The sequence below is a fragment of the Triturus cristatus genome, chromosome 3_2 (assembly GCF_964204655.1).
Source record: "Triturus cristatus chromosome 3_2, aTriCri1.1, whole genome shotgun sequence".
NCBI lineage: Eukaryota > Metazoa > Chordata > Amphibia > Caudata > Salamandridae > Triturus > Triturus cristatus.
Window position 1 is genome coordinate 1,106,461,157 of NC_140584.1, and position 14,644 is coordinate 1,106,475,800.

The window sequence follows — 14,644 nt, forward strand, 5'->3', positions numbered from 1 at the left end:
CACCTGTCCTCTGAGCGAGAGATCTGCATTGATGGTAACCCCTAGACTTTTCACCGAGGGGGAGGGAGTGGGGGGTGGCCCCAATTCCGCCGGCCAGTAGTGCGGGCCCCAGTAGCTCTCGCTCTTCCCAGGCAGCACTAATTCCGTCTTGCCTGGGTTGAGTTTCAGGTGGTTCAGATCCATCCAACGTTGGATGTGAAGCATGGTAGCCTGAAAATCAGCAGCGGAGTCAGGGGAGTCCAGTGGGAAAATAGGCTGAAAATCGTCAGCTTAGTTAAAAATGGTGATCTTTCTGTTTTTTAACGAATGGATAAGAGGCCTGAGATACAGATTGAACAGGAACGGGGAGAGAGATGAGCCCTGTGGGACCCCACATGTGGAGGTGAGCTTGGGGGCGGTGAAAGTTCTGAGCCTTACAGCTTGAGTACGATCTGCAAGGAAAGATTTAATCCAGCTGAGTGCGGGTCCTCGCAGGCCTGCCTGCTCAACACGGTTCAACAAGATGTTATGGTCGACCGTGTCGAACGCAGCCGACAAATCTAGGAGCACCAGAGCAGACATGATCTCTTGGAGGGAATAGCAACAAGGTGATGCGCTATTCCACATCTCAACCTTGTTAAAACAAATCTGTGCTGCATGATGATTACAGAGACCAGGTAGTTGTTGTCTCCCTCCTCCTTATCCAGTGACTTATAGAATAAGACCGATGCTTTAAACACATCATCTGACTCATGTTTATCTTGCCTATTTTGAATAAATATGTTTTTAAACCTGTTCTTAGATAGTGATGAAAACAGGATAGTGTCAGACCAAATTGAAAATTTAAATAGTTTTCCCAGGCAGGAGTCGATATATGATAACCAATGTATATTTAAAGCCTTATCCATGGTTAAGCAGTCGAGAATGATGTTTCCGGTGAAACTAGTCTCTTTCCTTTCCCATATCGACGTCCATAATAAGAGCAGTTTCACAAACAATTGATCTTCAAGGAACCGCTGTTCTATCGTATTAGGTGCACAGGCTGGCAAACATAAGTCGTTCAAAAAATGTATTTTCCTCCATTTGTAATAGGCGGCCATTTACATAGCCCCATACGTTGCAATTGTCACACCTTTTGCATTAGAAATGGCAACCATTTCTCGAGTGAGTCTACTACCCACTTTAAGCAAATTAAAAAATCCCCTGGGAGACTTTACTCATTTTGGCTCTGGTATTTATCATATGTTGTTGCCAAGAACCATTTCCTGCAAATGAGATGGCTGAATGCCAAATGGAATTAACTGAAACGATTCGGGCATTATCAATATAGAAAGGGAGGTTTCCAAAGGGTTTTCATCTTTGGCTACATATCATGGTAAATGTTTTAGTTTTGTTTATAATCATTTTTTCAGAAGCCGTATATTCCCCAAAAGCCTTCATCAATTTCTGCAAGGCCAATGGAGTTCTAGCTAAATGTACTGCATCATCTGCATAGAGCAACACAGGTATCCGTTGCCCACCACCCATCAAGGTATCGGCCTGTACTGACGTTAAATGATTATCCACCCCATTGATAAATAGTGAAAACAACAGAGGTGCCAAGACGCAGCCCTGTCGCATACCACGCCCCACTTTAAATTTCGATGTACATTCCCCCTGCAGGTTAAAACATGCTTGACTAGTTAGTTTCTCATAGAGTCATGATAAAATCAGAGTTGCCCATAATAAATTGTGATCTAACAGATGGAAGGCACTTCTCAGATCTACAAAGCATAAATAAAAAGCTCCTGGTTTGGCCCTAGTATATTTCCCTATTAGGAGCTAACGATTGATACACTCTTCTACAGTCCCAATCTGTTTCCGAAAACTATATTGGGCTGGGGTTAGCATCAATTGTTCCTTTGCCCAGTCCTCTAACCTCAACAACATGACTCTACTCTGTGGTACTTTGAAATTTGGGACCGCGTAGGAGGCAGGGCCCTACCCCTGTCTATTCGGGTATTAGTGAACCGCGAATGGCCAATGCGTTATGTACAAGTGCTTTTCATTACATTTCATCGATAAATGCACTATGTATACGATATTATACATTGACTTCATGGGTTCCATCTTAGAGCGGTGGCCATCTTATGGTTGCCCTCACATAGGCTACACATTACAAACAAGTACGGGCCTTTAGAACACATGTACTTTCTGTTTGACTTCTCATTGACCTGTGCAGCTTGGCTCCGCTGCCCCAGGTCAGTCCGGTCTCACGAGCTCCCCGTCCTACGGCCACCTGTGATTAGCATCAGGGTTTGACACACCATAAAGCCTTTTCATCCCACACAAGCCTCCGGCTAATCTCTTTCACATCTGACTCTGTTTCCTACTTTATGGCTTGTTTTACGAGCAGGAGGTGCCCGTTTTATTGGGGTCTGCTGATATCTGATGAGGGTTCTGAGCCTTGCTGGGTTAAAAGATTGTGGGCTGAACGAACTGGAATGTGGGATTGTCATCATGACTCTGCCTTTTCTTTGAAGCCAAAATATGTGAATGACCACTTGTGAAACAGGGGCGGTGTTGCCCAAAGCGTAATATTCTGTATAAAAGAGAAGACGGTTTTTTGTTCTGGAGACTGCCTCATTCAGTTGCTAAGTCTTCTGTGCGACGTAGTCTCACTCATTTGAGTTTAATAAAGATGTCTTCTTTGCCAAGTTCTTTGTTATATTACCATGAGAGTGGAATTTTATAATACTACGCCAACATGGAAAACGAAGTCATAGGGTGCTACCCCTGGCACCGCTGGGGTCCTAAAATCCCCGGTACTTCAACTCATTAGCTTCATCGCGGAGTCTAAAAGTGAGATTGGGCGGTAGTTTTATGGATCAGCTCTATCCCCTTTTTTATATATATTGGCACAATAATAGATGTTTCCCAGGATGATGGGACTCAATCGGTTGTTGCGGTATTGGAAACCCTAACTAAAATAGGCCCCCAAAGATCTGGGGCAGATTTGTATACATCCACTAGAACTCCATCTGGTCCCGGGGCTCTCTCCCATGCGCTAGCCTGTAGAACTAGCATAACTTCTTCCAAAGAGATTTTGAGCTTAGCTACCTCAAATCAGCTTCCAGGCCAGTCAAGTCCTCATTGTTCTATCTAAAGATGTTAGCGAAATTGGCTACCCAGCTTTCACAGGGGACATTACAGCTGAACACTGGTACGTCTTCGTTTTTTAAAAAGAGCGCATTTACTGCGCTTCAAAACCGCTTGGTGTTCTTTGTCTCTGTCACAAGGGCAAGGTTAACCTGTGCTGTATCTTGTAGTGTTTTTTTCCTTGCAACCAGAGCCTGTTTATATTGAAGACGCAATGTTTCAATAATCGAGGCGTCCCGTGGGGAATTATTCAGGGCATGTTTGAGAACTCGGTGTGCTTTGGTGAAGGCAGGGTCGAACCATCCCCTGTTAATGATCCCTGCTCTAGTAGAATTGCGGGTCAAACGCGATTTTATAGAGCTAGAAATTTCATTACATTTGTTAACTAATAAGTTTGGTAAAATGCTCTCCTGAAGACAAGATTCAATTCCCTTATAATTCTCCTGGACGATTTTCTTTTGCATAATGGTAGGATCAGTTCCTTCCCACTTGATTCTTACTCAATTGGGTCTACTAGCAGTGATATTATTAACTGTATTAAATGAGTCATGCCACTTGCCCCAAAAACCTGGTGATAATGATATCAGGTTATGGTCGCTTAGGGTCGCTGAGCTTATGAATGGTATGCCACAAGCTGCGTTAGATGCCGCTGATATCAATCTGTGATCAATGGTAGTAGTTGAATTCTTCCCTGTAAAGGTTGGGATTTGTTCTCCATTAATATCACTGCCATATCTTAAAAGCTGTAATTCATATTTAACAATAATGTGATTCAGGGCTTCACCATACTCATTGTGGAAGAAATGATCCCCTCTAGATCAAAACATCCACATACCCAGGTATCAGAAAGTGCACAGGCCTGTAAATTGAAGTCTTCTGCCCATAATAATATACAATTTGATTCTAAGCTATTTAAAAAGGATTCCAGGCAGCGACCAAGCGCCAATACCACACTACTACTACTACTATAGTATATGAAAAAGTGGATCCGAATAAACTATCCTTATTGTTGGAGATAAGGATCAAAAGCCCCCCTTTTGCCAGCCCAGCTTGTGATGGTAATGCTTTGGAAGAATATGAATGGTACCCTTCCACATGTATTGGTTTGGTACACCATGTTTCCTGCAAACATAGAATGTCATATTCAGAAATGAAATTAGTCCAGTCTGGGTTCCCTGTTTTGTTGGTAAGCCCATTCACTTTCCTTGTAGCAGATCCAGAAATTTCTTGCCACACTGCCTTCAGAGGGATTCATGTTTCTTACCTCCCCTTCTGCTAGACTGGGTTTGGGGCAGGTTACCCGATTAATGGTAATATTGGCTGGCATGAGTACCACCCTCCTATACTCAAGATCTAGTTCCGGGCCATATTGACTGCCATTATTACACATATTACACTTAGAAGCCTTCATACTACTAGATAACACATGTTCATCTTTACTGTGAACTTCCCAACTAAGTCAGTCATTGTCTTCTAAGGTACTCAGGACCTGATATCTGTTTGATAGAAAATTGCCATGAGAATGGGGATATCGTGGGTGGTGAGGCCTTGATGTCTGTACATTTTTGGTGTTTACACGAGGAGTGTTAGTGTTCCGTAAATGGCGATAAAAAAATCCCGGAGGCAGAATAAGCACATTATGGCCATCCCGTGGTAACAGTACTGCCTTTTCATGGATTTCTCCTACTATAATGGGGTTTTTTACATTAATAACACAGTCTCCCTCGAAGACTTTTGCCTGAGGACCAACCCACCTCACTCTACGTGTGAATAGAATTTGGTTGGCGTTGGCTGATGATCTAAATGTTTGTAATCGAGCCAGTTTTACTGCCCCCCAGGAGGTATAAATCCCTGGTGCCTTGTGTGCTTAAGCACACAAGGCACCAGGGACATTTTTTGTGTGTAGGGGTTGGGGCTGTCCAAACCTCGATAAAATTCCACAGTTGCCTGAAACTCAAGATTGAGGTCCTCGTCCTCGGACCCTCCACCTCTGCTTGGGACAACACCTGGTGGCCCGCCACCCTAGGGAGACCACCCACTCCTACTGACCACGCACGGAACCTCGGCATCATCCTGGACTCCTCCCTCACCATGACAGGCCAGATCAACTCCATCGCCTCCACCTGTTACAACCGCTTTCGGATCCTCCGCAAGAGCTTCAAATGGATACCCCGCAAATACAGAAAGACCGTCCCCCACGCACTCATAACGAGCAGACTGGACTATGGCAACGCCCTCTACGCCGGAATCAACAGAACTCTCCTACATAAGCTCCAAATCATCCAGAACACCGCAGCCAGACGCATCCTTGGGACCCCACAGATTCAACACATGACCCACCACCTATGAGACCTCCACTGGCTCCCTGTCGAGAAGAGAGTTACCTTCAAACTCCTCACCCACACCTGCAAGGCCCTCCACAACATCGGACCCAAATACCTCAACGAGAGAGTCTCCTTCCACGTACCCAAAAGAAACTTCCGCTCCGCCGACCTCGCCCTGGCAGAGACCCCCCACATCTGCAGAAACAAAACAGGCGGAAGAGCCTTTTCCTACGTCGCAGCCATGGCCTGGAACAAGCTCCTAATCAACATCAGATGCTCCCCTACCCTGCACATCATCAGGAAGAAGCTCAAGACCTGGCTATTTGACTGAACCGGAGCTGCACTCTCCCCCTCTCTCCCCCCCCAGTGCCTTGAGACCCTCACGGGTGAGTAGCACGCTTTATAAACCCCTGATTGATTGATTGAATGATTGAGTCTTTCTGCCCCCCCCCCCGGGCGGCAGATGGGGGCATTAGCTCCCGATCTGCCCCTCTGGGAGGGGCAGAAAGCACACTAGCCACCAGGGATTTTTTGGGGGGCCACCCAAAATGGGCATGTCAATGCTCCCACTCCCCCCGAAAATTCCACAGTCTTTCTGCCCCCCCGGGAAGGCAGAAGGGGGCAATAGTCCCTTATCTGCCCCCTGGGGGACAGAAAAACCACTAGGCACCAGGGATTTTGCTTTTTTTTTAGACGTAGGGGTGGGGGCTGCCTAGATTGGGCATGCCAAGGCTCCCACCCCCCCAAAGAAAATTGCCACAGTCTTTCTGCTCCCCGGGGAGGCAGAGGGAGCAATAGTGCCTTACCTGCCCCCAGGGAGGGGGCAGAAAGCCCACTAGGCACCAGGGATTATGTTGTTTATCATACATAGGGGTGGGGGCTGAACAGAATGGGCATGCCCTGACCCCCACAAAAAATTAGCCACAGTCTTTCTGCCCCCCGGAAGGCAGATGGGACAATAGCCCCTGATCTGCCCTCCGGGGGGGAGGGGCAGAAGCCCACTAGGTACCATGGTTTATGTGGGGTTTTATTTATATGGAGGGGTTGGGGAATGCCACGAATAGGCATGCTAATGCCTCCACTCCCCAAAAAGTCTTTCTGCCCCTCCCCCAGTAGGGAGATCAGGGCAATAGCCCCATTCCACTGAGCACCATGGATATGATTATGTCAGGGAGAAGCCCCATAGGCAAGGGTCGCTCCCCTTTTTTTAGGCACACATTTTGGCTGTGTCAGAGATAGTTTTAGTCTCATCTGCCCCCAAGCAGGGCAGAAAACCACCAGAAACCAGCAAGAGTTTGTGTGTGTGTGAACTGGAGTTTGGCTGACGGTCTGCATGTACTGGATGGTGCTTGGCTAGTGGTGTGGGGGGATGGCGCTTGTCTGGCAGAGTGCATGGGTGGTGCTTGGCTGGCAGTGTGCATGGATAGTGCCTGGCTGACTGAGTGCATGGATGGCGCTTGGCTGGCTGTGTACGTGGGTCGAGCTTGGCTGGTGATGTGCATTGATGGCGATTGGTTGGCGGTGTACGTGGATGGCGCTCGGCTGGTGTTGTGCGTGGATGGTGGTGTGCATGTACTGAATTTTGGCTGGCGGTGTGGCTTGTATGTATCCCCCTGTGTTTTCTAACCTGACATCCACCGCAAACCTCAAACTTACTTACAAAGTCACAATTTCCTTTCATTTCTGTGTGGGTAAGTTGTAGGACAGGCACAAATTCGCTACCTCTCAATGCAACCCTTGGTCTTCCGAGAAAAATTATACCTCACTTGTGTGGGTGCCCAAAATAGTGTCAGCCTAAAAAAGTATAAACAAACTGCCCTTTTGGACCCGCTATGGGCCCCCCTCAATCCCTTCCATGTCATAGGCACTAGGCTTATCTAAACAAGTAAGGAGTAATTTTTATCAGGAGACTGAGGGGAATAAAGAGTGGTAGAAAAATTGTGTTGTGCGGTGATCCCACAACTTTCCCACAGGGATATTAGAAAAAGAAATTGACTTTTTACCTAGCGTTGAGGTTTTCAGCGGTTTCTGGGAAGGAAAATGTTGGAGGATCAATGCAATCCACATCTCCCTGGACTTCCCTGGATTTCTAGTTTTCAGAAATGTCTGAGTTTGGTAGGTTTCACTAGATGTACACCGAGCCCGGGAATCAAAACGCATGAGACTTCCTCGCAAAACCAGACAGTTTTGCGATCGATAATTTTGAGGTCTCCTGTGGCGGGCACTAGGTCTACCCACGCAAGTGAGGTACAATTTTTATCGGGAGACCTGGGCAAAAGCTGGGTGGCAGAAAATTTGTGGCGGCCCGCTGATCTCACAACTTTCCCACACAGAAAAGTGAGGAAAACATGAGTTTTTTAGCTGAATTTGAGGTTTGCAGGGGATAATGGTGTGAGAAGTTGGCCTGGTATATGCTGTCCACTAATTAAAGTGGACACCTTGCACCAGTCCAAACAAACTTTATGGCGATTTAAGAGGTCAAAGATAACGTTAGAAAGCTATCCAAGTAGTGCCTGTGGTGAGAAGACTTCAGGCTTAGTCTTGAAGGAATGCTAAGCAGCTTGTTTTACCAGAATGCAACCTTTTGGTTAAATGAAAGAAGAACCACACAGTAGTTGTAAAAATATGTATTTATTCATATAACACTATCTAGTATGACACAGTATCTCCTACATGGAGATAATCACAAAGCACACAATACTTAATCACAGAAATGATAGTAAATAGCGCTAATACACCCTGGGCCCGGTGGGGTCAAACCATATACTAAAATAGTGGTATAAGAACCACGAGTCGAATCACGACAGTGTCTAGAGGATATAAAATCACAGGGACCTCAAGAAACCACCCCAGGTGAGTAAGTGGGTACTCCATGGAGGATGGGTGCAGTGTGGGAAAACAATTGCGTGCTCCGTACAATTCTATGGAAAGTTGTGGCTGAAGTTTAAGAGTTTAAGGACCCTTCCCAGTGGACTTCGGAAAAAACCCTGTTGGAAGTTAGGAGGTTGGAGAGCCACCCCAGCCATGGATACCGAGGTACCCAAGTTGCCTAACCCAGGCATGCCGGGTGCATAGGTCTGAAGGAAACCACCATTGAACCCAATGGAGGACTACGAAGAAGAACCACTGCTGGAAGGAAGAAAACTGTCAGTTGGAATCCAAAGTTGGATTCTTGTTGAAGAGTACCTGAAAGCAGAGGGGAGAGTCTGGGTCACTCAGGAGTGACCAGGGGCTCGGTAGATGAATGCCCATCGATGTTGGGTGATTCAGGTGTGTTGATGAAGTTCTTGACTCTGCAGCTACGGGGACCAGTAGACATTGAGGACAACCAGGAGGCGCATACGAGCTGTCCCACAAAGGATGTCGAGTACTGAGGGGTCGGTGTCCAGTGGGAGCACAAACAAGCCTTGGCAACAGCAACCCACGTAGAAGGTCAAGGATAGTTACGGTTCGGACCAGCAAGGTTCAGGAGACTCACCACAGCAAGGAGAGTCAGGGCAGGCCTGGAGTACCGATGGGAGCCCAAGAAAAGCAAATTTTACCCTCAAGTGGACTCACAGGCTGAAGGCACAGGAGTCGCAAGAGGACCTCAAGCCATTTCACCAAACAGCAGCCTATGGAGCACTCGGTATGAGGAGGCCAAAGTGATTAGTAGGAAATGGTGCCTAAGATTGGAGCTACTCATAGCTCAATGCTCTTGTTCAGAAAATGCCAACAAGCTATGCATCTGCATATGTATGTGGTGCACAGGGATTCGGGTATTGCAGCCCCCATGAGGGATTCTGACCTCAAACTTGGTGAGAGGGTAGCTGAGACCTCAGGAGACGTAGAAACTCACCTCCTGTGTTGCTGAAGCCTTTGGAGTCTGTAGGAGCTCAGGGTCAGCAGACCGGACAGCAGTGTTGTGGTGCCTGGTAATGCAGGGGAGTGACTCCTTCACTCCAAGGGAGATATCTTTGGTTGTCCTTGATGCTCCAAAGGTCCTCCATGGATCCTGTATGTTTCACAGGCACAGATGATGCTTCAGACTGAGAGGGAGACAAAGTCGGGCCCAAACAAAGTCCAGTGAAGTCCAGAGTGTCCAGACGGTCGAAGATCAGTGGTTTCTTGTTCAGAATCTTTTCCATGTACAGCCGGGGAAGCCCTTTTGTACCCACAGGAGAGGGTTGGGCAGATTCAGGGGACCCACCCAGGGGAGGGTCTGGACAGTGGGGAGGTTACTCCTATGTCCTTTGTCCAGTTCGCGCCAGACCAGGAGCCAACAGCTCCCAGGACTGGTCTGAACTGGACGATGCACAGGGACACCAAATGTGCCCCTCATGCAGACTTTTGGTCACTGACAAGCGCACCCACCCAGCCCCAATACACTACATCCTGTCTGTGAGGTGGTCACACCTCCCTGTGACAGGATGCCTATTGTTCTGCCTTCCCCTGCTCGAGCTTGGCTCAGCAGCAGGAGGGCTTAAATGTGTCTATGGTACACAGCACCCATGTTGTGCTGCCCAGGACTAGAAGGCTGGCACCGGGAACACCAGGTACCCAACGAAGCTCGCTTCTGAGGGCTGGAATCATGCCTCCCACACCAGTTACTGGTGTGGGGGGATGATTCCAACATGTTTGACACCAAACAAGATAGGGTTAGTTTCACCCGTTTAAGAGTTGGTCATCAAACGCCTCGCATAATGCCACTCTATATGTCGTAAATGGCTGCCTCACTGACAACCCGGTAGAATGGACTCCGTAGGCTGCAGACGTGTTCTGCTCATACAGTGGCACCCTCTCACTTAAACCCAAGCACCCTGCCCTCAGGATTGTAAAGGCTTGCAAGAGGGTGACTTATAGGTTTTGAGTGCAGTGACCCTTAGATATAGTAAACCTATATCTTAAGTAAGTGGTGCATGCACCAACATACACATTTTGCAAAGGCAGGCCTGTAGGTTCCATTTTACATGGCTTCTCATGGGTGGCATAATACATGCTTCAGCCCATGGGCGGCCTCAGGGGTACCTATGCCCTTGGTATATGGGTACCATATACTAGGGCCTGACAAGTGCACCCCAGTATCCAATCTTGGCTGTACCTAAGTACATAGCATAACAGTTTAAGGAGAGAGCAGATAGACTGAGGTCCTGATTAGCAGGATCCCAGTCAGGCTGGTCAAAAACAGTATCACATTTAGCAAAACGTGGGGGTAACCATAAGAAGCAGATCCTACTTTCCTGCAAATGGGTAGGAAAATGTTGGGAGATCCATGCAAGCCACACCTCCCTGGACTCCGCTAGGTATCAAGTTTTCAGAAATGTTTGGGTTTGGTAGGTTTCCCTAGATGGCCACTAAGCCCTGGACCAAGAACACAGTCTCCACAGTATGTTTTAGGGAGTTTTCTGTCACGGGCACTATGCTTTGTCAGGAGACGTGGAGGAATCTTTGGTGGGTGGAAGTTTGTGGAAGTTTGTGGCTCTACAAAGTTTGAGGTTTGCATGGGATTCTGGGTAACAGAACCTGGTGAGAGCCGCACAAGTCACCCCATCCTGGATTCCCCTTGATGTCTAGTTTTTAAAAATGTTTAGGTTTGCTAGGCTTCCCTGGGTGCCGGCTGAGCGAGGGTCCATAATCCACTGCTAGGCACATTGCAAAAAAGGGTCAGTTTTCACTGAAAAAATATGATGTGCCCACATTGTGTTTTGGGCTGTTTCCTGTCACAGGCATTAGACCTACCCACTCAAGAGAGGTACCCTTTTTATGAGGAGACTTGTGGAAATGCTGGGTAATTGGAAGTTTGGGGCTTCCCGCAGATTCCAGAACTTTTCATCACAGAAATGAGAGGAAAATGTTTTTTTCTACAAAGTTTGAGGTTTGCAAGGGATTGTGGGTAACATAACCTTTTGAGAGCCACATACGTTACCCCATCCTGGATTCCCCTGGGTATATAGGTTTAACAAATTTACAGGTATGCTATGTTTCCCTAGGTGCCAGCTGAGCTAGGGTCCAAAATCCACAGAAAGGCATATCGCGAGAAGAGGGTCAGTTTTCATGGAAAAAAATGGATGTGCCCACCTTGCCTTTTGAGCCGTTTCCTCTCGTGGGCACTAGGCCTACCCACACAAGTGAGGTACCATTTTTATTGGGAGACTTGAGGAAATGCTGGGTGCATAGATGTTTGTGGCTCCCCACAGATTCCAGAACTTTCCATCACAGAAAATTGAGGTAACTTTGTTTTTTGACAAAGTTTGTGGTTTGCAAGGGATTCTGGGTAACAGAACCTGTTGCGAGCCAAACAAATCACCCAATACTGGATTCCCCTGGGTGTCTAATTTTGAAAAAATTTACAGGTGTGCTAGGTTTCCCTTGGTGCCAGCTGGGCTTGGGTCCACAATCCACAGTCATATTGCAAAAAAGGGTCAGTTTTCACTGTAAAAATATGACGGGTCCACATTGCATTTTGGGCCATTTCCTGTTGTGGGCACTAAGCCTACCCACACAAGTGGGGTACTATTGTGGTAAATATTTCATTACCGGTACTATTTTTTATGCGGTAAAATCTAATAAGAATAACTCAGTAAATATAAGAGGCAGAATCCGTGGTATTAGAGGTTCTAAAAGGCTTTATTCCTTTACAGAGGAAATACAATTCGAATTGCAGGCTTCAAATTCCATCACCACGAAAGTTCAGGAAGGAAGGGCAATACATTATTGACAGGTAATCACTTTTATAAGAAATGCATTATAGTGAAACAGATGCAGGAGGCGTAACAATTGATAAGAGAGATAAAATATGCATACGTAACCAAAAAGGCGGACATATAGGCGTAACTTAGAAAACGTCATTATACATGATGTCACAAGTGGGTGGATCCATAAGAGAATCCTGCAATATCAGCAGAAATATTTGGCAGAGATGCGTGCGCAGCCGCATGACGTGTGATTGACGTGCAACTAGAGGGTGAAGGGGACTTGACATTTAGCTCTACATGTGGAGACAGAAGTCTGAGGGGTCACGTCAACCTAATCCCAAATCATATCTAATATCTTATGTTTAAAGAACTGTATTATCCAAAAGGAAAGGTCTCTCGGACGGAATCTATTCTATACTGATTGTTAGTGCGTGTACGAGCGTCTAAGTGTCTACATGAGATGCGAGGGGGCAGGAATCTTCCATGGTAACAGGGGCTATGAATTACTTGCACGAGGACAGTGAGGCCTGGCCCCTTGCACGGTAGCTGGAGGAATGTTTACCTAAACTACTAGACAGGAATGTGTCAGATGAGGAGCGGAGCAGATAATCTTGAAGGTGAAATACAGTTTTTGGCAGGCAACAGGCTGGATCAGGCACCGTTAGCCGCGCAGGGAGTAGGACAAAGTTCATGGATACAGATGCAGGCTCAGGCTGGAGCTTCCAGAGGCAGAAAGCAGGAAAGGCTTGATGGCAGAATTCAGGGCCTACTCGCCTGAATCTGTAAAATGTGGAAAGTGAACCACATAAAGTCGGTGGCCTTTCATACTTAGGAATAGAATATCTGACCCATTCATGGTGGATCTGAAAGAGGACATGTTGACGGCGGACGCACATGTATTTGCGTTTTCAAAACTGGAACTGGAGGGAACATACATGTACTTATAGCATGCACATGGAGCCGTTGGGGTCTACGATAGGGGACATAACTGATCACAAAATTCATATTTCCTCATTCCCTCCTTGTCCCCTACGGACCCTCAGGAGATATCGATCTTCATCAATCCATCGATCTGTTCATATAGCATCATTTGTTCTTCTTTCTTCTTCCGGGATTTTGAACGAAAACTTGGAGGTGGGATACACGATGTGGCACACAGGCCACAAATCGCTGGCCCACATTGTAGACATAAGCAGCAACTGAATAGTATGAGAAAGCCAATACCTAGGAAGGATAGGATCCTCCATCCCCAGGCGGACAACACGCTCCAGAACCAACAGGACCAAGTCCAGCCTGGGCTCTGGTGTATCTGGCTTATAATCTTATGAAGGCGGGTTATGGCTTTATATACTGACGGTGAATTTTCTGGTATGAAAATGCAGCAACTTGATCCGATGACCCTACAAGCTCCGCCCCTATCGGCCAGGATGACGTCAAGGACAAGACGATTTTGAAGCACAACAATCCGCATAGCAGACTGCTCTTCTGTTAAATTGCCTAAGGCGGAAGTAGTCTCGTTTACTACTGCTTCAAGGGTTCTAGTTAATCTACGTATCAGTTTACTATTAGTGACTGTACCTATATAGGGAAAGAAACCTTTATTGAAATCTGTATATTGTTCCCATGCCGTTTCAGTGTAATCGACAATCGGGAGATCTCTCTGTTGTCTATTGTGTACTAAATGGGTATTTCTGTGATAATCAGGAGGAGCTAGGAAAACAGGTGGCAGAAGGAATGCAATGTAACAGGTCCCATCCCAATCTAGGGGTAGGCGTATGTATGCAGTGTGGCCACATATGAAGTAGGAATGACGGGAAGCTCTAAATGTAGACTTGCCTTGATCACTGAATTTTATTACAGTGGTGCATTTACTATGGCCCATGTGTATGGAACCATTCTTTCTCACACATAATTCCCCTTTAACTGGGAATACTGACATAGCGGGCAAGATTGGCGTAGCTTCGGATTCAACATTCAGAATCAGGAGGTTAAGTGTAAAATTACCTAATCCATATACTTCATTTTCTAGATCAGTTCCTGTTCTTTTGGGAAGTCCCTCCTTGTTAGGGTAGCAGACTTTAAGCAAAACTAGGTTCAGGTTTCCCCATACCCAGTTGTCTTGATAAACTGCGGAATTTGAATCTAGGGAATTAATCAAACTAAACCATGCTCCACAGGAGCCATTGTGTGTAAACGGATATGGGAAGAGGGGCAAAACTCCCTTATAGTTCTGATAGGGAGGGAGTCGGCCACATATCCAACAATTTGTAGCATTGCTGGTCTGATGGGAATGATGTAACATACTAATGAATGTGTTGTTGCGCAGCGCAAATCTATAGGACAACTCATGCGGAGGTAATTCACTAAAAGAATGTTCAGCAGTAACATTGTAAGCACATTTAGAAATAGGGTAATACATATGCAGCAATATACTGGAAATGATGATCAGAAAACTTAGAAAAAACAAAATTAATAATGTTACTGTGCAGTGACTACGAAGTGATTTACAATACGCATGCTTTTTAAGCT

General features: G+C 46.4%; 1 protein-coding gene across 1 annotated transcript in view; it reads left to right on the top strand.

The window, feature by feature from the left end:
* AIPL1 (AIP like 1 HSP90 co-chaperone) overlaps positions 1–14,644 on the top strand; it is a 256,206-nt gene that overhangs the window by 200,838 nt on the left and 40,724 nt on the right. The gene's annotated exons all lie outside the window — the stretch shown is intronic.